Genomic DNA, 24,609 nt, shown 5'->3' with positions numbered 1-24,609 from the left:
GCTCCTAGTTCCTTTCCCCTGTTGCAGAAAGGTTCTTCTCTCTTCCGTGTCCTTTGTACTCTGTGAGTGGGGTTTCCAGGAGCTGCTCACCCACCTCCAACCACCTGTCGGTCTTACAGGTATGCAGCAGCAGGTGGTGCAATAAAAACTAACCCCACGTCTCCTGTCATCAAAATCAGGTTGGTCAGAGATTCACTCAGCTGGCCGGTAAGCCAGGGCAGGGTGTCGCTCCTCCTCCACGTGGCTGACGTCTGGGGCAGAGCCTTCTCTGCTGGGGCTTGGGGGCTGTCCTGTGCACAGGCTCTTCAGAAGCACCCCTGGTCTACCCGCTAGAAGTCAATAGCACCTTCCTTCCCAGATGTGATCACCCAAAATGTCTCCAGACATTGTCACATGTCCCCCGAGGGACAAAGTCACTCCTGGTGGAGAACCACCTGATCTGGAGACGTTAATGCAGGTCCGTAGGCTGGTTAGGACTGTGAGCACATTGCTGTGCAACTGAACCCCAGAACTTTCCAGGCTGTGAAACTGAAACTCGGCACTCATTAAACAACATTTCTCTGTTCTCCCCAATCACTCAGCCCCCTTGCAACCACCATTCCGCTTCCTGTCTCTATGAATCTGACTACACTAGGAACCTCAAAAAGACAGTACTTGTCTTTTGTGACTGTCTTATTTACTTAACAAAATGTTCTCGATTCATTCATGCTGTAGCATATGTCAGAATTTCCTTCTTTTTCAGGGTAAGTGGTATTCCACTGCGTGTATACGTCACATGTTGTTTATTCATTCATCCATAGATATTTGGGTTGCTCCACCTCTTGGCTCTTGTGAATAATTCTGCCGCGCACATAACTATACAAATATCTCTTTGAAACCCTGATTTCCATCCTTTCAGATAAACATCTAGAAGTGATTTTATACCCTTTGCATTTTGAAAACAGCCTAATGAGATAAAATTCACATACCATAAAATTTACCTTTGAAAGTATAAAATGCACCAGATTTTAATATATTCATGGATTTGTGCAACCATCACCACAGTCAATTTTAGAACATTTCCATAACCCCCAAAAAGAGACCTTCCACCCATTAGCAACCCCCCATCTCTCCCTCACCCTAGCCGTAGGCAAACACTAATCTACTTTCTGTTTCTGTAGACTTGCTTGTCTGGGACACTTGATGTAAATGGAACATGTAGTCTTTTGTGTTCGGCTTCAGTCACTTAGCATGTTTTCAAGGTTCATCCGTGCTGTAGAATGTATCAGTACCTCATACCTTTTTATTGTCTAATGGTATTCCATTGTGTGGCTATGCCACATTTTGTCTATTTGTCTATTAGTTAATGGATATTTGGGTTGCATCCACTATGCCCATTACTTTTGTTTTTTTGCCTTTTGATTCTGCAAATCTCTAGCCTTGTGCTGTTCAGATATTCCCCTTTCTCTACCAGAAGCAAGCAAGCCCCTCCCTGAAAACATAGTTCAGAGGACCTGTCTAGGTGGTAGATTGCAGACTTGTCCCCCCAGTCTTCCTCCAAATAAAAAAAGAAGAAAACTTCTTCCACTCAGCTTAAAAGCGATACAGCTATTTTTTTTTTCTTCTCTATTTCTAATGGAATAGACTTGTGCTCTTTAGGGAAATCAATAGGAGGGGTAACAACCGATTATACTATGAGAAAGGAAATTTTAAAAGACTCTTTGGAAATAGCACATACATAAAACATTTCTGAGCTATCTGCAAATGCAGGAATTATCCCTCAATGCAAGGGACCTGTGCCAAAGTAAAAGTCTGCTGAGGTTTCCCTGAATTTCCGTGTCAGGGGCAAGTTTCTCACTCCAGTGTCTGAGAAAGCCTCTGCATTTGTCCCACACTGCCCAGGGTCCAGGACTCCAGAGCCATCTGAGGATGAGGCTGCTGTGTCTAATGAATGACTGAGCCCTAACTGAACTCAGACTGTTGCATGCATTGCATTCGGTTCCTGGCCACGAGTCCAACAGCATTTTGATTTTATTGAATGTCAGGTTAAAAGATCTTTAAGGTGTTGCACAACCCCTTTCCTTGCTCTGCACACTGAAAAGAGATGGAAGTTAGGTCTGGAGTGAACGGAGGGATGACTGACCACAAGCTGGCCTGCCACTGTGTGACAGTTCTGCGTCAGGGACAATGATCTCATTATTTGAGCCACCTGACAGGCTTGCCTCTTCTCACTCATATCTTGCATACAGGCCGCCACTGTCCAACTTTGTTATAAAGAAAGGAGAGAAACTTGTCGTTTGTTTGATCGTCGGCGTGGTGTAAGAATTTGCCTGTCACTTGTTTAGGATAACAGCTAGATTCTTCGGTTTGCAGCTGAGGCTTGGCAGTTTGGATGTGTTAGATGGGTTAGATGGCTCGCAAACAACAGAAAGAAAGAAATCCACACCAAATCCCAGCCACTGTCAAACTCATTTAGCAGATTATTCTAAGACTTAAAACAAGGGAAGGTAGGTTGGGCTATGAGTCTTTTAAGAAAATATTGGAGTGTGAAGAAAAGCAAGTCCACAGAACTTTAAAATGTCACAGAACTTAGAAATCCTTCAGTTTGAAGGGCTTGAAAACTCATGTGCCCACATAGTCCAGACAGGTAGCAAATAAATTAATTAATTAAATCAGATAAAATTTTAAAAAGAGAAACAGTTGAGAGAGGTGAATTGGCCCCTTGCAAGGTCTTAGCAGGGGTTCGGGCTTTTGCTCACCGATCGTGTATTTTCATGAAATTTGCAGAAGTAAGATATTTAGCTACCATCGGTTGATAGGGCAGTAGCTTCCTGGAGAGGCCTCTTTCCTTCACACTTTCCCTCGTGTTTGGTGTTAGAAAGCCCTTGAGCCATTCATTCCGACAATGTTGTATTCATGGGTCATGGGCATTTTTTCAATTTGTAATGTCTCCTGTAGTATTGGAGATGCTGCAAATATATTCATAATTTTGTGATATTTTTCTGAAAGAAGAGCCCTTCCCAGGTCTGAAAGCTTCTGATTTCCCAGAGCCAGCAGGCGAGGTGGGTGATTCCCAGTGTCCAGAGGAAGCTGTGTGACTGAGCCAGGCCTCTGCCAGGTGAAAATTCAGGCCCCGGAGTGGCCAGGTCCCTCAGGAAAGCCAGAAATTCAGATTTTCAGGTCTAAACTTCTAATTTCCAAATGTTGATAACTAAACAAATAAAACTGATCAGAAGGCCTAATTTGATCTGTGGACTGTCTGTTTTCAGCCTTTGCTATTTCTGAGGAAAAAGCTAAAGGAACAGGTCTAAGAATATTGAGCCCTCTGATCACACCATTGTCTTCTAAAGGCTTTACACTGAAGTGCTCAACCTAGGGCTTTTGAAAAATTATTTCTAAATTATTCAATGAACACGGGTGTTAATTGTTCACTTTAAGTAAATCTGAGTTTCCCCTCAAGTTCAGCTTGTGATTGCGTCCAAAGTTGTCCACGTCTAAGTTTAGAGTTAGAAAGCAGGGCTCGATGTGAAATTACATCTCACTGTGCCAGGGCTCTGAAGCCAATTAACTGAAATTTGCAAAAATTCAGACAAGGTATTCCGGATCCTTATTAAAAGAAAATCAAACGGTGGTGTGGAGTTTTATATTTATGGGCATGTTATTGTAGTCCTGGGGTTCCAGGGATTTTTGGCATGAACTTTGGGTGATTTAAAGTACTTGGAGGTAATGAAACTGCCTCTCAGTTTGAACATTTGAGTTCCTTTTCCGTCACGGTCTCCAACGCTTTTCTCTAGATATTTCTATGTCTGGACCTTTGTCATCATTGCGATCTCAGTTGACATGTTACTTCCTTAGAAAAACCTTTCTGAAACATCTTAGCTAAATTAACCAGCTCTCTGCCTAGGGGTTGATAAATGACAGCCTACGGCTAAATCAAGCCTGCTGCCTGTTGTGTAAATAAAGTTTTATTGGCACACAGCCACACTTGTTTACATTTTACCTACGATTGCTTTTGTGCTACAACTGGAGACCTGAGTTGCAAATGAGACCATTTAGCCCACAAACCCCAAAGTGTTTACTATCAGACCCTTTATAGGAAATGTTGGCCGACCCCTGAGACTCTCCCAACGGCCTGCTTGGTTCCATCACCGTCATGATCATTGTCTGAAATGACTCGTCTGCTTGTTTGTCTCTGACTTGTATTAGAAGATAAGCTTCAGCCCTGGCCAGTTGGCTCAGTGGTAGAGCATCGGCCTGGCATGCGGAAGTCCCGGGTTCTATTCCTGGCCAGGGCACACAGGAGAGGCGCCCATCTGCTTCTCCACCCCTCCCCCTCTCCCCCTCTCCTTCCTCTCTGTCTCTCTCTTCCCCTCCTGCAGCTGAGGCTCCATTGGAGCAAAAGATGGCCCGGGCGCTGGGGATGGCTCCTTGGCCTCTGCCCCAGGCGCTAGAGTGGCTCTGGTCGTGACAGAGCGACGCCCCGGAGGGGCAGAGCATCGCTCCCTGGTGGGCGTGCTGGGTGGATCCCGGCGCATGCGGGAGTCTGTCTGACTGCCTCCCCGTTTCCAGCTTCGGAAAAGTACAAAAAAAAAAAAAAAAAAGAAAGAAAGAAGATAAGCTTCTTACGGGTTCTAGTCCCTGTACCTGGAGCCTAGTGCACATTGGATTTAGTTGAGTGGATTGAGTAAAGTCACACTTCAGCCTTTCAGTTACTGCAGAGAGGGCTCCCAAGGTTGACATACACGTGAGTTCTGAGGTGACTGTTGGGCTTTCAATACAACCAGGGAACATGTACTTTTTTTTTTTTTTTTTTTTTTTGCTTGTTTTTGTTTGCACAAACTGGAGCAACCAAATACAATGAGAAAGAGGAAGCCGGAGTACTGTGCTCTATGATGTCGTCTCCTGAACTTGATGAGGAAAAGCCCAAATGTAGAACCAACAAAAATCACTGTGTATGTCATTTAACCAATGCCATGGTCATTAACAAGAGCCAAATCATCTGTCAAGTAAAGAAAGGCTGCTCACTCAACTTACTTCTGCGTTACCAAACATTTCGGTTTAACCCTATCTAACCGAAGGAATTAGTTTCTTTTTCTAAAGTCTTGACCCGTGTAAGAAAAGATCTCTTTGTTTTTCTCTGCTAAATTGCATCACCTTGTTGCCTCTCACCTACACACACCCCAGTATGTACCCGGCCTTTGGTTACCTTCCCATAGCCTTGCTGCCTCCTGCGTTTTCCCTGCTGGGAATAAATAGCCGTGCTCCAGTTAACCTATTGCTCCTTTCACATTGACATGTCTCAGACGTACTTTTATCTGCTCTTCTCTCTCCTCTGCTGCTTGGGACCTCTAGCACGAAGTTCTGAACTTTAGGGTTCATTCAATGGCTCCTTGTCTAGTAGCCTTTTCTTTCCTCCTCCTACCAACTTGGAAGCAAGCACCATTTAATACCTACCTTTATGTGTCCCTCTCTTACCCAGTTTGCACTGCAGCTGAATCGACTCTTGCATAAGCACCATATCCCCAACACTGTGCTGGGAGTTGTGTCATCCAGGACCATTAGAATCTCCCAGGAGCCCTAGAACCTCACTTTGGGAACTCCCATACCATATAGAAATAATCCTGTTAAAATGCACCCACTGGTTATGTTAAGTATGATTTTTTAAATGAAATAATTCATTTGCCTTTGAAATTATTATTGATTACAACTTTAAGTTTTATTTTTTGGTGTATCTACCAATGCCTGTCTGGTCAGATCTCCAAGGATTTGAAGACCCTTGAATCTTTCAGAGGCTCTCAAGATGCTGGTACTCTACGCAACATGTCCCAAACGTCTAATGCAGGGGTCGGGAACCTATGGCTCGCAAGCCAGATGTGTCTCTTTTGATGGCTGCATCTGGCTCGCAAACAAATATTTAATAAAAAAAAAATAATAACGTTAAAAATATAAAACATTCTCATGTATTACAATCCATTCATTTCCTACCGCTCATGTTCATGGTTGCGGGTGGCTAGAGCCAATCACAGCTGTCCTCCGGGACAACACCAAATTTTTATTGGATAATGCGTAACGTACATGGATCATTGTATGGCTCCCACAGAGTTACATTTTAAAATATGTGGCGTTCATGGCTCTCTCAGCCAAAAAGTTTTCCGACCCCTGGTCTAATGTATAAAGCAGCCTAGGACATTCTCAGATGCAATGGTGAACACAGCATAGTTCTTGTCCTCTGGGAGCTCAGAGTTCAATGTGTGTACAATATAAGTTAGCAAGTCATTACAGAAAATTATGAGAACTATCTCAGAGGAAGGCAGGCGTGAAACAAGACTCAAGGAGAACAGAGAGAAATGGAGGCGGGGAGTAGGGTCTCAGGGAAGACCACCCCGGAGGAAGTAATATCTTAAGGTGGGACTTGAAGGATGAGACGTTAGAGCCAATTTTCCCCAGCTAACTTTTATAAATCTATATAACCCACAGACTAGTTCATTTGAAGTCATGACAGGTTGTGTTATTTGTGGGGCCCCTTTCAGAATTTCAAAGGGACAGCAGCAGAGCATTCAGTCCCAACAGCGGCATACTTCTGAACATGAAGCCCTGTCTGATGGCATGGGTCCCATGCCTGTGAAACTGGCTGTGACAGCTGTCATAAAAATGGGTCCAGTGTCATTCAAAAGACAGTAAGAGAAAGAAGCCCCATTTGCCACAGCACCGAGCACACTGTAAGTGTTCAACAGAGGTTTGTTGAATGAAGGTGAGTTTCTTGAGTTTATTTTTCTTTAAGGGTATAGACTTAACCGAATGGCAAAGCCTATAAGCAAACAGTTACTTTGGCATTTTCCCCTTTCTAGAAGTTCAGTACATATCCAAAGATTTATATCTGGCCTGGGGAAACATGACCAGTATGACTGCCTTTTGTCTTTGAGATGACTTGGGTGTCGTTACAGTTAACCAGTTGATTCGAAAAAAATACATATATATGACCTTTTGGAAGAGATCTTTCTCCACATCTTAGCCTGACAGTAAGATGATGATAAACTGACATTAAACAAAAGTGATTTTTATTAAGGCTCATTGAGTGCATTTTCAGAAGCTGCCACACAAGGAATGTATACATTCTCCCCCGTCTATTAATCTGAGTAATCTTGAATTGCCATGTCAGGTAAAGTGAGTCCACGGGTAGCCCTTAAATGCATTAAATCCCTGGAAATATAAGATCCTTCTACAACAGATGAGGTTTGGTGGTGTAGCTCATTAGCATTTGAACAAATTTGTGAGACTTTTAAGGCATGTTGTTGGATTGAGCTAAGTAGACTAATGCAGTGAATTCCAGACCCTAATGGCTCCATTTATCAAGGGAGCAGGTTTTAACATAATGCATAAACCTTTCTCACATGGCCATTTTACTATGCATTTAATTCTATTGCAACATGGTGCTTCAGGCAGAGGAAATGAAGAACTTAAACAAGGTTAACATTCCGAGAAAAGACTAGGAAAAAATCAATACCTCCCTCCTTCCCCAAATTAAATATAATATATATGATTTACAAAAATGGAAATCTATACTGATGACAGGGTCTTACAGATGACAGAAAGTGCCCATGATGTTTTTTGACCAGGACATGAGCTGTCATTTCCACTGACTTCATATCTAGTTTCAGGGATAATGCTATAAAAAGTGATTTAATGATATTAATTAAAGGTTATTCATTGGTTAAAGGCCCTCTTGTAGCTTTGAGATACATTTTGAGGCCAATGAAGACTTCTGTAGACTGTCTTCATCCCCAGCTCCACATTCTTCTTGACTTCCAATGTTGTCTTTCTTCCTGTTTACATATATTTAAGAAGAGCTGAACTCACTATCCTCCCATTCAGGGAGATTTGCCAGAGTTTATCAAGAAACTGAATCTTTTTGGAATACTCAGTCGTTTAAGATGTTTGTTTTGTCTATTACTGATTTAATAATACTATAACTTCATGACATTTGCAGATGTAGTATCATGGTTTTGTCGACCAGGGAGATAACCCAAGACTCATGACATACAGCCTTTCGGCCATTTGAGGGAGGAGTTTGTGTTGTACAGGGTGACACTCAGGTGCAGGAATAGGTAATTTTACTAATGAGCTGCCCACAGTGTGAACTTCCGGTTTCTCCATTGAATGTCATCCTCTCTGTCTGCTGGTATTTTAAAGCAGAGCACACGAAACAGGCGGCTTCTTATAAATGACTTCTGGTTCTATATTTATACAGCGAGTAAGAACCTAAAGAAGTCTCTTCAGTTTTTCAGTTATACCCCACTGCATTTTATGAGGGAAAATATATGCTTTGGTGGCTTCATAAATTAAGGGGTTTTTGAAGGCTGCAGAATAGATCTCTTGTAAATGTCAAGGGTCTATGGTATATGACTTTTATTTTTCAGGAGATGTTACCCTGCTCCTTAGATCAGAAATGCTTTGCTACTAATATGTAAAACAGCCCACAGTTGCTTATTCTAGTCATACTATTGTCCAAAGTTATTTATTTAAAAAGTTAAGGCTCCCCAGTTTCCTGTTTCCTTCCTGAAAATAAGTTTCTACGGTGCTTGACACGACCTGGGTATTAGCAGCAAGAGTTCTGTGAGTCAGCTAGCTGAAAGCAGACTGAATTTCCTTCACTCAAATAACAAAATTGGAGGTTAGGCCAAGAGTGTTCCCACCTTTGGAAAACTCAAGATGAGGCTCAGTGTAGCAAAACAGGTTAGCTAAATAATATCCTGACTAGAAGGATGAAAGTGCTTAAGGTGGTTTTCTATAAAAGTGAGTAAGCAATATTAAAACAGCCTTGACAGACACAAAAGTGTCCTTTATGAGGAATAAAACTCCCATCAAAACCCAAAATGAATGGAAATCAATAGGCAGGTTTTTCTGCATTTCCAAGCCGCACTCAGGACTCAGGGCATCTCGCTTCCTGAGGCCTTTCCTGGTCCTCCTGGTCGAGGCTGAGTGTGTTTTCACCAAAGCCGTCAGTAGTTCCATCGTGGTTGCACATGTATATTGATTGCTTGTTTTCTTGCCTCTTATGTGCCTAGCTGGCAGAGACAAGGTCTTGCTGTCCTCTTTATGGTCTTGCTAAGGACAAAGTTGATACTGTAGCAACCCAAACAACATTGGTGAATGAATTAAAAAATGAATGACTAAATGCAAGCAAGAACCTTTTTTTTGGAGCTTCAGACCTTTCGATGAAAACCAGAGTTGGAAAAATGATAGCGGAAAGTTTGGAGACCTTACTCCTTTCTCAGCCACATGGAAGAAGGCTCCCTCTCCTTAATTCAGAGGGGACCTGCACACACATCAGAGAGAGGGAGCCCATAATCCGGGTCCAGATAGAGTCACTAACTGAACCAGCCTCTGTTGGAATTCCCGCCTGGTGACTGTTCAGAGGACATTCTGAATCACTCAAGTGAGGAGCCTAAGAGATGGGAGGAAAGAGATACAGGATCATGAATACAGCGTTCCACAGCGAGTCTGGACTTCTCTAATCTTCCCCACGGTCAGTCCAGGCAGCAGGTCACGGGCTGCCTGGGAGAGTTCCTTCGCAGAGTTGTTGAGAGCGATTAGGATTGTGGACTGTTCTCCTTACTGTGTTACCTGTCCTAGACCTTCTTCTACTGGCAGGTTGTACTTGTTTTTCCTATGCCCGCTTTGTGGATTCAGTTTAAAACATCACCTTGGGAGATTCTAGAAAAACTCTAGGCTTCTCAATGCCGTGTCCTCCAAATGGCTTGATTCTCTGGATTTGGCAATAGAAAGAGAAACTATTTCTTTCTCCACATGAGTTAAATTCAACTTCCATTTTGAAATCAGCAAATGCGCTTCACTCACTTACCCCAAACCTCAGAGAGATAGTCCACTTGAAATACAGGGTGGCCCTGGCTGGTGGCTTGGTGGCTCAGTGGCTAAGGCATTGGCCCAGTGTATGGACGTCCTGGGTTCAATCCCCAGTCAGGATACACCTGAGAGGCGACCCTCCACTTCTCTCCCCTCCCACTCCCCCTCCTCTCCCTCTCCCTCTCCCACAGCCAGTGGCCCAATGGGTTTGATCGTCGGCCCCGGGCGCTGAGGACAGCTTCCAGACAGAGGTTGCTGAGTGGATCCCAGTTGGGACACACGTAGGCATCTGTTTCACTATCTCCCGTCCTCTCACTAAAAAATAAAATAAAATAAATAAATTATAAAATAAAATAAAGGATAATAGTTTTCATGTTTAATTCCCAACATTTTTTTATGTCATTCTCCCAATTATAGGTCACTCCATTTTTTTAACCCCTATTGAAGTATGTTGTTTGGGGTTGAAACTAAAAATACATAAGCAAAACTTAACAAAGCTTTTTAAAAAATAAAACTTAACTGTGTCTTTTCCACAGGGCTATCATTAGGGTAAAATAAAATCTACAGGAAGTTTCTTGGCAAATCGTCAAGTACCATGTAAACACTGGAGATAATTACCAAAAACTGTAGTGTGTGAGGTTCTTGAGCACAAAACAATAAGCTAGAGAAAATCCTGGCATAATACAAATTCAGAAAGAAATAATGAAAGTGAATGCAACCATCCTAATAATTATTTTGTGGCAATATGATTTCAGGGTATTGAGGAGTGACAAAAATACACACATTTAATTTAAGTTTTTACAACTAGAAGCATTTGGCAAAACATTTTAATGTAAAATACTGTATAATACTTTAAAATTCTGTTCTACATATAGACACCTTACAGTAGATATTACATATTTTAACAAATAGTCATATGTATTAAAACCAAGTCTTGGCCTGACCTGTGGTGGCGCAGTGGATAAAGCGTCGACCTGGAACACTGAGGTCGCCGGTTCAAAACCCTGGGCTTGCCTGGTCAAGGCACATATGGGAGTTGATGCTTCCTGCTCCTCCCCCTGTTCTTTCTCTATCTCTCCCTCTCTCTCTCTCTCCCCTCTCTCTCCCCTCTCTCTCTCTCTCTCTCTAATAAAAATGAATAAATCTAAAAAAGTAAATAAATAAAAAATTTTTAAAAAAACCCAAGTCTAACAATTTATGAACAGTTTAAATATTATAAGTTAAATTTTTAACTATAGATGTATTATTACTTTTCAAATTCAACCCTTGTGGAAGATGGGACCTCGTGGTGTAGTTCCAATTACTTAAGAAGGGGCGCTGGATCTTGGTATATTATATCAAGGCATACTTCTCTCATCTTTCCTAAACTCCTGCCCGCTGTTGTAAATGAATGGAAATTGTGTGTGGAGGGTATATGAGTGCACGTGCATGTGGGTATGCAAAAATCAAAACTGATTTGCTCAGGAACTCAATTTGAGCACAAAATCATCGGCATGAATATGCAAGAAAATTTGAATGTGTGTTTGTCAGCAACTGAATATTTGGCAAGGAGGAAAATTAAAATAGATTGCACTTAGAGCTCGAGGAAGGAAGAATAAACACAAATTTACAGGTGAGTGTTAGCAAACAGCATATATATTGAATATTAGTTTGAAATAGAACCATCTGAACTCGGCAGGAAATTGACAGTCTGTTTGTGCCACTGCGTATTAGAACTGGGAACCTCAAGTTATGCTTCTCAATAGGGATACAGCAAATTACTGTGTGCACATGGCAGGTCCTTGGCTCTGAAGAGCTAGGAAGATTCAGGGTTATTTGAGACATTTAAAATAAAAATTTCAGATAGGATCGAATCAGTGTTATTTTTGGTCAATGAGCAAGATCATGAACAGGTATTTATGACACAACCACTCATCTATAGACTTTTTGTTTAGCTATATGCTGGACTGGATTAGAATAAACAAAACACCTACAACATTGACAGGCCCTGGCTTGGAAGGCCAAACGGGAATGAGCAAGGGCCCTGGAATCAGACACATGAGATCTCAAGTCTTAACACCGCCCATTCCCAAAAGAAGCTCCCATTCTAGGTAAGGGTTAGGTTCTGAAGTCAGCCCATTAGGAAAGAGTCACAAACAGTCAAAATTATCCTTGAAATTTCCTTAAATCTTCTAACCTCGGGCCCTTTTGTCCCCTTATTATTGAATTTTTAAAAAGTGTTGAGCTCCTTTACCACTAGGAGATCAAAATCTGGTATCGATCAAGTCACACTCATGCAAACACACACACACACAATTGTGCACGCTCACCATTTTCATGCCCACTAAACTTTGAGAACTGCTGAGCTAAAGGAAGGACTAAAAAGAAAGTCTCCGTGCGGATGTCTGGACTTCTGAATCCTCCTGCCTCTGAGATAGTATCAAATCCCCAGTGTGAGGGGCAGATGGTGAGACGGGAGTACTCCTGCTTGCCTGCAGGGTCGACTCTGTTCCCTGTAATAAGAAGCCTCTCTAACCTTAATCCATTGCTAATAGATTTATTTGATGTTTTGAGGATTAAATGAAACAGTGGATGGCATCTTCCGGGAGGGTTAAGTTAGAAAATCAGTGTGTAAGTTGTGTGTACTACAGGACACTGCGTATGTGATCTTTGGCAGCCCCTCAGCCTCATTGTGCCTCAGTCGTCTTAGCTGCAGTACAATAGGCAGAACACCTACTTAATAGGGTTGTTCACCCATAATGATAATGCAGGAAGAGCTGTTAGCGGACAGGTAACAGGAAACTAAAACGTAGCAGCTATTATTGTGATTACAAATAGTTGTGATGATTATCACGTTATGTTCTGTGACTTTGGACTCGTTACCTCATCTTTCTGAGCATTAGTCGTCCTATCTATCAAAGGGATCATGACCATTTCCCCTCCTACTCTGAACAGCTGCAGAAGAAACACAAAGAGATAAGGAGTTTTAAAAGCATTATAGACTGTATGAATAGAAGAAGAAAACAGGATAATAAAATGTAATATTCAAATCCCAAGGAATCCCAGTTTCAGAGATGTCACATACCTATGTGGTCTTAAGAACAGGATGTGTGGCTGAATGGAGGTATTGCTGGGGCCCCAGTGACGTCAGAGATGATTGAGCATGGCCCATCCTCACCCGGGGAAAGCAGCTGGAAGTGTGTGCTGTTGGGAAGGGGTCACGCATGCCTAGCTGTCGCATACGTGGGTATTGACTTTATTCTCAGCAAATGCAGCAATGAGCAGTAGCCTTATGCAGTAGACATCAATGTAGTGGCCTCAGGTCCACATGTCAGGAAACCAAACTGTTTTAATTTTCTATAGCTGAATTAAATTCTTCTTATGAATACCTATGCTTTTAAATGACAGAACTTAGAGTCAAATCAGGGGATCAGGTCCATTCAGTCTCCTGAGATTGTGTCCAGCCCCCAGGGGACAGCCGAAGACTTGGAGGTCACATATGGTCCACCCTGACTGCTGCAGGGGTGACCTCTGGTTGAAGGCCACTCTGGAACCGCTGGCACCTTTCTCTGGATGCCTCAGACCCCCTTGCTTGGTTACAGTGTGGGAGTATCTAGTTTGTTGGGGGAGGTGGCGTTTCTCCACAAGGCATTGGAACAGGAGACTCCTCTGCTTCTGAAGTCCCAACTTCATCTGAAGAGTTCATTTATATGTTGCCTCCCACACCATTGACCCCACTAGTGGCCAAGGATTCAGCCCAGCAAATAGCCATTGGGAAGCCAGACCCAGAGCCTCTCCTCAAACATGTGGATATCTACACATCTAGGATTGCTCTTCCTTCACTCTCCCATAACACACTGCTCTCAGCACCCAGGGGTCCTTACCTTTTTTGGTAAAGGGAAGTGGGTAATGGAGGTGAAATTCTCCCGAAGCTACTTTTTAAATGCTAGGATGTCTACTTATGAAGTCCCCAAACCAAGACTTCAGTGCCTCAGTTCGCTTTTCTCCCTGATGCCTTCTCTGGGGTAAGGGCTGCCTCTTACAGAATGGGCTAGGGACCCATGGCAAAAGAAGGTGCCCGAAAGGAGTGCAGAATACACTGCACTTATTTCAAAGACATAACGCAGCAAGAATGTTTAAGAACATTGCCCACAATCAAAGATTCCTAAAGGAGTGAGCCATGATTGTTTTTGCTGCAGTCTATATGGCTGGATGAAGACCAGTGAATTGCTTTGGTCCATTTCTGACAATGTCAGCAGCCTGCAGCATGGGGACTGGGCACTAGTGAGTCCCAATTGGGCCTTTCTCTGGCTCTCTGGCTCTGTCTCCCTCCCTCCCTCCCTCTCTCTCTTCTGTCTCTCTCACCGAATTCATTGACTCTTCCCTATGGAACCAGCTGATACTTTGTTTCAGTAGCACCCTTCCCTGCTACAGTCCTAGAGAAGGTGAGAAGCTGTTCTTTATGCTTTGTCATTCTTGAGCAGATTTTTCATTATGTAAAAGGCAATTATAATTCAGAGAAAAACAACTCCATGTGTGAAGTGGTAAATTCTAACATCACTTGAAGGCTCCAGTTGGGGTCTGCAGATTACATCTCCGTGTGGCATATAAATGCACGTGCCCACGTTTGAGGAGTGCCACCAAGATGCACGCTCTCTTTCTAGCCCCCACATCATCTTCCGTGCCAAGAACACACATTTGGCGAATGTCACGCCTGCTCCTTGCTCTGAGACGGCCCCGCTTTCCCCTGAGCTGCCTTTTGAGCCTTCTTACACACGTCCCCACGCCATGGCTGACCCTTTCCAATTCGGCCACGTTCATTTTGCAGCCCGGTGGGTCTTTTTAAAATGTGGCCCAGCACTCTCTTCCTTCCCACTTTAAAACTCCTTCCTTGACTTAAAGTTTTTCAGTGGCTCTCTGGGTATATGGTGTCCTAGGGCTGCTGAAACTAAGTACCACAAAAGGGAGGTTCAAAACAACAAGAATTTATTGTGTCATAGTCCTAGAGGCTAGAAATCCAAAATAAAGGAGTGGCAGAGCCAGGCTTCCTAACGTCTCTTGAGGGTTTCCCCTGCCCCTTCTGAGCTTCAGGTTGGGGCCAGTGGCCCAGGGCGTGCAGATGTGTCACTGCAACCTCAGCCTCCATCGTCACATGGCACCTGCCCCTGCATGTCTGTGCCTTCACACAGCATCTCTTCCTTTGTTTGTGTTTATGTCCATATTTCCTTCATTCTATAAGGACACCAGTCGTATTGGGTTAAGAACCACCCTGGTTACCTCATCTTAACTTGACTGCATCTGCAAAGACCTTATTTCCAAATAAGGTCACACTCAAAGGTACCAGGGTAAGGACTTCAATATACCTTTTAGGGGACACAGTGCAACCCACAACACTGGGTTTATTCAGATAAAATCCAGCATTTTAGCATCACCTACAAGGACCTGCCAAGCCTGGCTCCTGGTTATCTTTCCTGTCCCAACATTTGTCCTTGCCCCCATATTCTTTTGTAACCCAAACTCCCTGGCCTTGTGCCACTTCCTTAAATTGTCAGATCTCTTCCCACTTTGGACTTTTTAATTCTGCAACTAATGCGTCCTTCCTGAGTTGTCCTCCACTCCTGTTCCCTCCCACGTCCCGCAACTTCATCCTCAGCACGGGCTTGTGTTTCCTGTGAGAGCCTGCCTTGGACACCCGGGCCGAGTCTAGTTCCTCGGGCCTCACAGAGAGTCCTCCTTCCATGGAATGTACCGCAGTGGGCAGTTTAGTTGTGTGTGGTCACGTACTTATTTATGCGTGATTTACATACTTATTGTTTAATTTATGTGTGGTAAAGGATGCGAGATTAGTTAAATCCTATCCGTCCCATTTGTATAAGGCAGAGAACAAAGGATGTCTAGGCCACAGTAGGTGCTTAATTAATAATCATAGAATGAATAAATGAAAGATCCCATAAATGCAAAATTAAATTATGGTATTGTTGGTTAAGTCCTACAAGGCACCCAAAGGACTTGTCATATTGTACTTAGAGAACGCGTCGATTTCATGTGGTCTTTGGTACTGAGGACCTTATGACTTCATTGTGACTGTATGAAGGGGTCTAGGAAAGATTTCCTGTTGTTCATGTTCCCATAACTGAGAGGCAGTGACAGTGCCAACTGGATTTAAGAGCCCTCAAAAAAAAAATATAGAAGAACAAAAGAGAAGGGAAGGAAAGGAAAGCAAGTACCCATAGTGCCAGACTGACTGCTCAGGGAAGTCACGGGAGCCATTTTATCTCGTCCTGTTATTATTTAACTCCCGCACAAAAGAGGAGCCCGTAACCCTCTGTGGAATAACGCATTAATCCTCATTAGGTGTCATTCAGTTGGGTGTGCTTTCTCTGCACCACGTGAAACATGGAGAGATACCTTCCCGAGAAGGATAAATGCGTTATCTCATAGTTCACCTACTCTGGAATACCTAATGGGCTGCATGAGAGTATATGTTGTTTATCATCGCTTGGAAGGGGCAAGATGGTCCCTATTGAAGGCTGCTAGACCATGAGTGATTTATGGTGCTTTTACCCCCTCAACTGTTGGGGGAGGTGGCCACATGGGTAGAATTCCATCTGTCCCATATGCAGTGCCTTTAATTAATGATTTATCTTATTATCTTCCTTCCTGAAAGGAGGGGGAAAGAAGAGGTTTTATTTCTATTGGTAACGCTACCATCCGCCAAACAGGATCATTATCTAAATCCCAGTGACAAACAAGATGATGGGGAACATTCTGGGGAAGAGAAACCTAAGGGAAACAGGTTAGCAAAATCCCTCGCTCCCTGAAGGAAACATTAGTAGATGTTTCCTAATCCTGCCTAGTGAGAGGTCAGTGCTTTGACACAGACACAAATACACATGCACGCATGCACACACACGCACACACACTTGCTCAAATGTCCATATAACAAGGGAGGAAATGTAAAAAGACCGCACAGGATGAAGGAAGCCATTCGTCCAGTGGCTGGGCAGTTAGATGCTTGAAAAAAGATCACTTCTTATTAACATGCAATTGTCACCATGTTAATAATGAAATATTGATCTGTTCCTGCTTAATGAAAATCAACTTATTCTAATTTACCCCTGGAAAGAAGACCACGTAAGGTCTCATTTCAACATCTTTGCATTGTACATCTGTGCTTTTCATTGTTGTATTTATATTTTTAGTTTCTACATCTGAGAACCAGGGAACAATTAATATCAGGTCAACCAAATTTATTTCTTCCTTCTTTGCAATTCAGTTATCTAATTTAGCAAGAAAAACCTTCATGGAGACCTTATAACATAATGGGCATTGATAATTTTTATTATTAAACAATTATGATCTTCAATAAAAATACTGTTATAGTAGAAATGCGCAAGACCTTAAAAAAATCACCAATACTCCTAATTTATAGCTAGAGTTATAGCTATTTACAACCATATACACATTGCAGTAAGGACTGGATTCCGTTCACAAGATTTCTCAGTCTTAGTTGTAGAGAACAATTTTACACAGAGAAACTGCCAAATAGCCTATCTTAATTAGCTGCCAATTTTGTGGATTATTTCTGCTTTATGATCCCAGTTTTTCTACTCATTTATTTATCTATGATTTTGAAATTATCTGTGATGCAATCTCTTTTGGATAAGATCGAAAGGAGCCAGTGACTGTTACCTTCTGAAAATGTAGCTCATTTTGATTTACTATTTAAAATGTAAATACTTTAAGGTCAGGCCTCTGCGGAAAGAATAATTCACAAGTCGATATCTCGTTCCTTCCCACTTGTACATTTATTACCCAAAGGCATATATACCCTGTTGTGTGTGTGTGTGTGTGTGTGTTTACCAACATGGTGGCTTTCATTGCTTCTCTGAGGTGTTGTTGCAAGGAGGTTCACATAAACATTTGTATAGGTTTTAGAAAACAGTCGTTACTGAGGAAGAACCTCTTTCTATTTACACAATTTCAGAACAAAGAAACATTGCTACAGCTTCCAGTAATTGACATGTGGGCGTGTTTTTCAAGTCACTGACTGGAAGAAGTGAGTGTCTGAGATTTATTTTTGACAGGACTTAAATTACTGGTAGCCTGACACATTTTTGAACAATTACAAGACACTGAGGTGTTTAAAGTAATGGGTACTGTTTGTTTGAGGAATGGGGAAGTTTCGAAGCCGTTAGAACAAAACAATTTTCCATTTGGTTAGTAAGATGCTAACACTTACATTTATATTACTAAATAGCACATACATAGTTGACTCCTCAAATGATAGTTTTTTTCTCAGAATAAAAGTCATACTTAAAGAGAAAAATCCCTCCACTTGATGAATTGGTGAATCAGGGGAATTCTGGGCAGGAAGGGGCTTCTGCTCACTGTCAGTCTGCTCCCCTCCTCGGGCTCTTTCACAGGAGTCCCCGAAGCATACACACAGCAGAGAGCTTTGTCCTGCTTTGTTTCAGACGTCTCTAAAACCAGGGCTCCACGTCCATTAATTAGTGACGATCTTTCAGGAGCTTCTAGATGTTGTTTAACCGGCCATCTGAACTCCAACCGGACAATTAAAATTCACAATTCATGAACTGCTCACGTCCCCAGAAGATGAAGCCACTACAGCTGCAGCATTTGTCAACGCCTCAACATTCCCAAGCCACCCGAAAAGTCAAAGCCGTCCTGTTTCCTCCCAATCTTCCCTGTGAGGGCCTCTGATGAAGGTCAAAGATTGCAAGGTTTCCAGTCCTCTTGTTTTTTATGTACAGGCCCCTCTCCCTAAGACCTGCTTTAAAAGGGCAAGCCTTGGGGGGAGGGGTCTCTCTCGTGGACTTACCTGTTTTTGTAATTCTTAAAGGTGCATGTCAGGAAAACCCAGAGCTGACTTATTTGATCCAACATGAGTGGCACGGGGTTTTATCACCCCTCCAAGATCGTCTGCCTCTCCTCTGGGTCCAGAGACATCCATGAAGTCACATCCTCTGATGACTCCTAGAGAATTATTCAATACTGAGTGTATTTCTCTAAAAAACAAAAATCACTTTTGCCTTTTTTTTCTTAATTGGAGACATGAAAAAGTTTGCATTGTCTGAGTCTAGAGCGTTTGTTCTCAACCTGGGGTGATTCTCTCCCCGCCCTACCCCCCCCCCCCGCCTCCCCACAGGGGATATTTATATTTGGCAATGGCTGGACACATCTGGTTGTCACACTGGGGAGTTGCTGCTGGTGTCTAGCGAGTAGAAGCCAGGGTTGCTGCTAAACATTGTACAGTGCACAGGACTGTGCCCTATAACAAAGAATTGTCCGGCCCCCAGTGTCCATGGGGCCAAGGCTGAGCAACCCTAGTGGAGAGTGATGAGGCCCGTGTTGGTCCTCAAATGTTCTATGCTGTCATTTCGCTGTCGTGGCTGGGTCCCCCCCCCCCCCCCCGACCTGCACATCCAAACTGGGAAGTGTCAAGAGTGCTAAACTGGATTGGAGCAGAGGTCATTCAGGAAATCCTATTGCTTCTATTAGATTACATTTTCTTAAAGTTACACAGCCCATATTCCCAACTTTTTAAAAAGAACATGGTGCACATATAGAGACACACAGAGTATCTTCAGTGCAGACAACAAAATAAAAATGATGTAGCAGCATTAGTTATCACATGGGGAGCTCCTATAGTCCCATCTTAGAAGCAAGCATTTGATTAGTGTTATTTTATTGGGTGCTCACAGCAGTTCTGGGAGATGGTATCATTCGGAGTAGACCAGGTTCCCACCCAACTCAGGACAGTAAGATCTTCTTTCTAGTCTCCTTACTCCTTGTAACAGGTAAGAGTGACTGACTCTAAGTAATGTCTTACTTCTATCCTATTTCTAAGAACCCATAAACTATTATAAATTTTAATTACTGTAATGGAAAATAACTGCTTTGGCTTCATTCTCTTCTTCTCAGCTGGGTGTTTTGACATCATCACGGGAAGATTTTTCAAAATACCTCTGGGATGTCAACTTTAGGAATCTGGAAATCACAGGAATTAAGTATGAGAGACTGAGCCGTTGCCTCTTGTTCAGTGGGGGATCAGGCAGGTAAATTCACAAGGAGAGGAGAGAGATCAGCAGCCTTATGGTGGGAGGGATAGAAAGATACACATCTACCTACCTCTCCCTCTATCCATCCTTCCTTTCTTCCATCCATTCATCCAGACATCTGTGCTATGCACACATGTGGATAGAGACACATCTGAAATTCAATTCAACCAAGGTTAGAGTTATTTCTGGATGCTGGGATGTTGGATAATTTTTAAATGGTCTTCATCATTTTTTCTATTACTTAAATACAGTAAGTATGAGTCATTTTTAACAATAAAATTAATATTTTTTCAAAGGAAGAGGATGATAGGGGATGAGCTAATGGATGCTTTTCAACAGTCCAGGAAAACTGTTTTGATAGCTGAAAAGAGTGCTTCCCAACTTCTATTAACTCTTTTCTGCCAAGTTAAAAAAAAATAGTTCTACATTTAGTTTGGGATCTAGGTTGATTGATATAACTTTTCATTCTGATGAAATATGCATGTTTAATTATAGTTTTCCACTGCCCTCAGTGTTTGTTATTTTTACTATACATTAGCCGAAAGTAGAGGCCATTTATCATAAAGATTGGTTACAGGGTTTCTCTGGGCCACGATTGCTACAGACTATAGGACAGCCAATGAAATGTGAGATGCTTTTCTAAATTTTAAGGAATCCGAAGTCTGACTGTATAGACAATAAATGAAGGGGTGGTCTCTGCCTTACCAATTCTGGGCTTGTAAATGATATGTACATTACCACTTCTCATCTTCATAATGGCCTTGGTAAACTCTTACGTATCTTTTAAAGCTGTGGACAAATGTCACTCCTCAGTGGAGCCCTCCTTGACTACTTCTTGTGAAGTTAAATATTTGCTCCTTTGATTGAGATGTTAAATGTTTCCATTTTTCACACTGTTTGTTACTGCACTCACTTATAAAAATGATCACATTATAGAACGTGTGTCTTTACATGTGTGTTCATTTTACTGGACTTGGAGATTCCATAGGGCAGGGACAGGAGTCATTGGTCTGTGTGTCCCCTGGCTTTCTCATAGTACCTCAGTTATTCACCAGGAAATGAGTTGGCCAGAACACGAGTCAGAATAGGATGGGCGCCACAAGAACTGTCAAAATCAGAAATGTGTATAAAAGGTGAAGAGAAGACAACATTTTGTAAAGTCTCGTTGGAAAGTTCAAATAGACACAGACTAAATAGCCAGAAAAACTTAAAAAGAGAGAGAGAACAAAAGAAAAACAGTGATTGCTATGTCTGGGTCTCAAGGACTTTATAATAAAGGAATGTTTAGATTTGAAAAAGGCTTCATGGAAAATATAGATATTCGGCGTTTTTGTAAATAAATAATTAGTGCACATCTACCCGGAGCCAGAAAGGGTGTTGAAGGCACCAGGACGCGCATTACTCCTTTGTCATCAGAGGGAGGTATTTTAGTCCCATTTTACAGGTGAAGCAATTGAGGCAGATGGAAGCAGACGACTGGTCTGAAGTTGCACAGCTCATCTGTCAGAGCCCCAATCCCTCCCGAGGTATTTGGCCTTGAAGGTCAGTGTTCTTCCCACTCAACCCCAGCTGTTTCATGTCCTCTTATGTTGCTGACTTTTCCTCCATGTGGAAAGCTTTGGAAAAAAAGCTCCAGTCACATTTTGAAATTTCATGACAAAAAATTGAATGCCATCCAAAGCATAGTTTAGGATTTAAACATCCCTGTCAATCCTGGCTGTCATCGCCAGGAGATTTTTCTCCTAACAATAGATCACTGTGATGTGCTTGGCCCGAAGGGCCCTGGGCTATTATAATGAGTAAGATCTGAATCTATTGAGTAATGCAAATAAATAAAAAAGAGACAGGTAGTCTCAGACTTTTCCATTATTGCCTTCTTTACTGCTCATGGACTGCTCCAAGCAAAACATCTCCCTTTCTACTGTTTTAATAATCTGTGCAATGGGAATGAGGGAGCTTGGGTTGTTCACGGAGCTGATATTTTAATCACTTCAGTGCTCCCCACTTTGAGCACGGGCCTGACTATGGAGTGGAAGCAGTAAAACACAAAGGAGATTTGCAGTCGCATCCTGAAACTAGTCGCATGGCAAGCTAATGAAAGAGTCCCAGACGACAATTCAGGGACCCTGGTATCTGACGCGAAGTGGCTGTGGATAGACAGGGAAAGGGGGAGTAGCAAATGCCAAGGCCCTAGGTGGGATGAGTTTGGACTAGAAGCAGAAAGCAGGCTAGATGTGGCCAGTGAGAAGTAGGCAGGCACTGGAACATGTCGGGAGGGAGCAAAAATCAAGACAACAGGGCAGCCAGCCGCCCAGAGTGCCAGGGGACTGACGGGGTTCTGAGGGGTGTGGGGCTTTCGGTGTGAAAAACAGGAGAGTCGCGGGCACACCAGGGCCAGCGGGACACTCCCGGCAAGGGCCAGAGTCTGCCGGGCAAGGTGGGGCATGGGGAGGAGTCTGGGGCTTCTTCTTGTACACCGGAGAGCATGGGTGTGTTTCAAGCAGACAAATCCTCAAGGCCATTCTGCACGGAGACTGAAATACTGGTTCTGTGTTTTTTGGCAACTCACCTAACCCCTCTTGACCTTTGTTTCCTCATTTGTAGCAAGAGATGGTCACACCAGATGATAGTCAAGGTTCCTTTCAACTCTGAGACCCTGTGACATTTTCTGCTTTGTTCTACAGACAGGAAAGAGCTATCAGGGAGTCCTGAGCAAAGGAATAACATGATAAGTTTTTTGTTTTCAGGAAGATGAGTCTGGCAGCAGTTTACAATGTTAACCGCTGCAAAGAGAGATCCAGAAGCACACTGAGTTATTGCGATAATCCAGTTGAGAGATGACGAGAGCCTGGACTGAGGCAAGAGCAGAAAGGATGGTGGAGATAGGAAGAGAGGAAGGATGGAGTGATATTAACAAGAAAATTGCAGGGCTTGGTGGGTAACTGCATATAGCTGGTATTCAAGCTGCCAAAGTATGATTTCATTCGTCATTTTTTCATTCGACTTATTGAGTGCATGTACATGTTCCAGGCACTGGGGGTATAGAGATGAACTTGTCCTTGACTTCATGGAGCTCACGGTCTAGTGAAGAATGCCAATGTCAGACTGATTATTTTAGTTGTGCTTAGTGCTATGAAAAAAAAATGTGCTGGATACTACACAAGTGATGGACAGAGGGACCTCACCCAGACTGCAAATCAAGAAAGGCTTACTGAGACAAGTAATATTAAAGCTCACAACTAGAAAAATGAGTGATGAGTTACGTTGATGGTAGGAATGGGAGAGACCAGGATGGAGCAGGCTGTGGAAGAAAAGATTTTAGACTCAGGGACGGAATTTGCAAAGAACATGAGGCAGGAAAGGGTTGGCACATTCAAGAGAAAAGTCTTGTGTGGTGAGGAATAGACAGAGGTGCCTAAAAACTTGGAAAGGGTCAAATTACAAAAGGAACTCGCAGACATGGAACCCATTTTGGACTTAATTTGAGAGCAGGGAAAAGTCATTAAAAAGGGGGGAAAAAAGGTTATTGACAGGACCTTAAGTACCGTTTCTGAGTTTTGAGTAATTTTACTAGGGAGAATAGTAGTACTCCTAAGAGACCTGGGCTTAGCGGTAAAGGGACAGGTAAATTTTGGTGGAAAGGCAGGAGATGGGATAGGAGTAATGTGCTCAAGTGGAAATAGTACCTAGGGTATAAAAGATACAAGATCATGAGCTTAGTAGAAAGATCAATGGCAAGGATAATATCGTGGGCACCATCTATGTACAGCTGAAGCCAAGAGAATGAATTAGTCCAGGAGGAAGAGGAATTGGAGAGAGGAAAAGATTGACCAGGGCAGAGCTCTGGGACCTGTCCACATCTGAGGATTCATGTGGGGTGACCCAGAGATGGGAAACCCAGTCAGAAGGGAGGAAGACTCGGGCGGTCTAGGCGCATGGCAGCCAAGACTGAGTCACCAAGAAGCAGTAGTGGAGGCATCGGATGTTGCACAAAGGTCGAAGAAAAACAAAGCCTGACAAAAGGCCGGCGAGGGTGACAGTTAATAGATCATTTGTTATCTCCAAAAAGGAGGTTAGTGACTAATGTTTGCATTACATCACCTTGGACAAAATTAATAACAAATTTCCTGATATTCACTTGCAAAACGGCAATGGAAATTGGCTGCTCACTCTCCCTGTCTTTTCTGAAATTTCTTAAATTTGCAAACACTCTAATCTCCTCTGAGTACTGCAGCAGAAAATTGAAGTGTGCTCTGTGTACAACGTGGGCGAGTTGTTACCCAGCCCCTTACCTTTCAGACGTTTGGAATGTCAACGTCCCCGACTTAACTCAGTGCATCGCCACAGTCTACAGAACTGACTGCTTCAGAGAGCCAAGCCATTGGGAGGGCTGGGGGAGAACGAGGTGAGGAGGGCTTATATCAATTACTAATTCAACTTTAGACTACAGAATCTGTGTGCTTGTGTTTACAAAGAGACATTTCTGTAAACCGAAGAGCTAAACCCCAAATCTAAAAACATGTGAGAAGCGAGTTCTGCTATTACGGAGACTACTCAAAATAGGGACCATAATGTGGACGCAAGCATTTCACTTCAGTTGCCTCTCTGCCTCTGAATTAACAGCGAGGCAGTTTCTAAACTTAGAATTTCAAATAATATTTGTTCATTGCAGAAAATTTGCCCAGGCCAAGACACTGTCATATTT

At 42.8% G+C, this 24,609-nt stretch overlaps 1 protein-coding gene across 4 annotated transcripts in view; it reads left to right on the top strand.

The window, feature by feature from the left end:
• TSHZ2 (teashirt zinc finger homeobox 2) overlaps nt 1-24,609 on the top strand; it is a 441,429-nt gene that overhangs the window by 70,470 nt on the left and 346,350 nt on the right. The window lies entirely within an intron of this gene.

Source organism: Saccopteryx bilineata, chromosome 6, assembly GCF_036850765.1.
Source record: "Saccopteryx bilineata isolate mSacBil1 chromosome 6, mSacBil1_pri_phased_curated, whole genome shotgun sequence".
In the NCBI taxonomy this organism is placed as follows: Eukaryota; Metazoa; Chordata; class Mammalia; order Chiroptera; family Emballonuridae; genus Saccopteryx; species Saccopteryx bilineata.
This window is presented reverse-complemented; position numbering and strand designations above follow the sequence as displayed.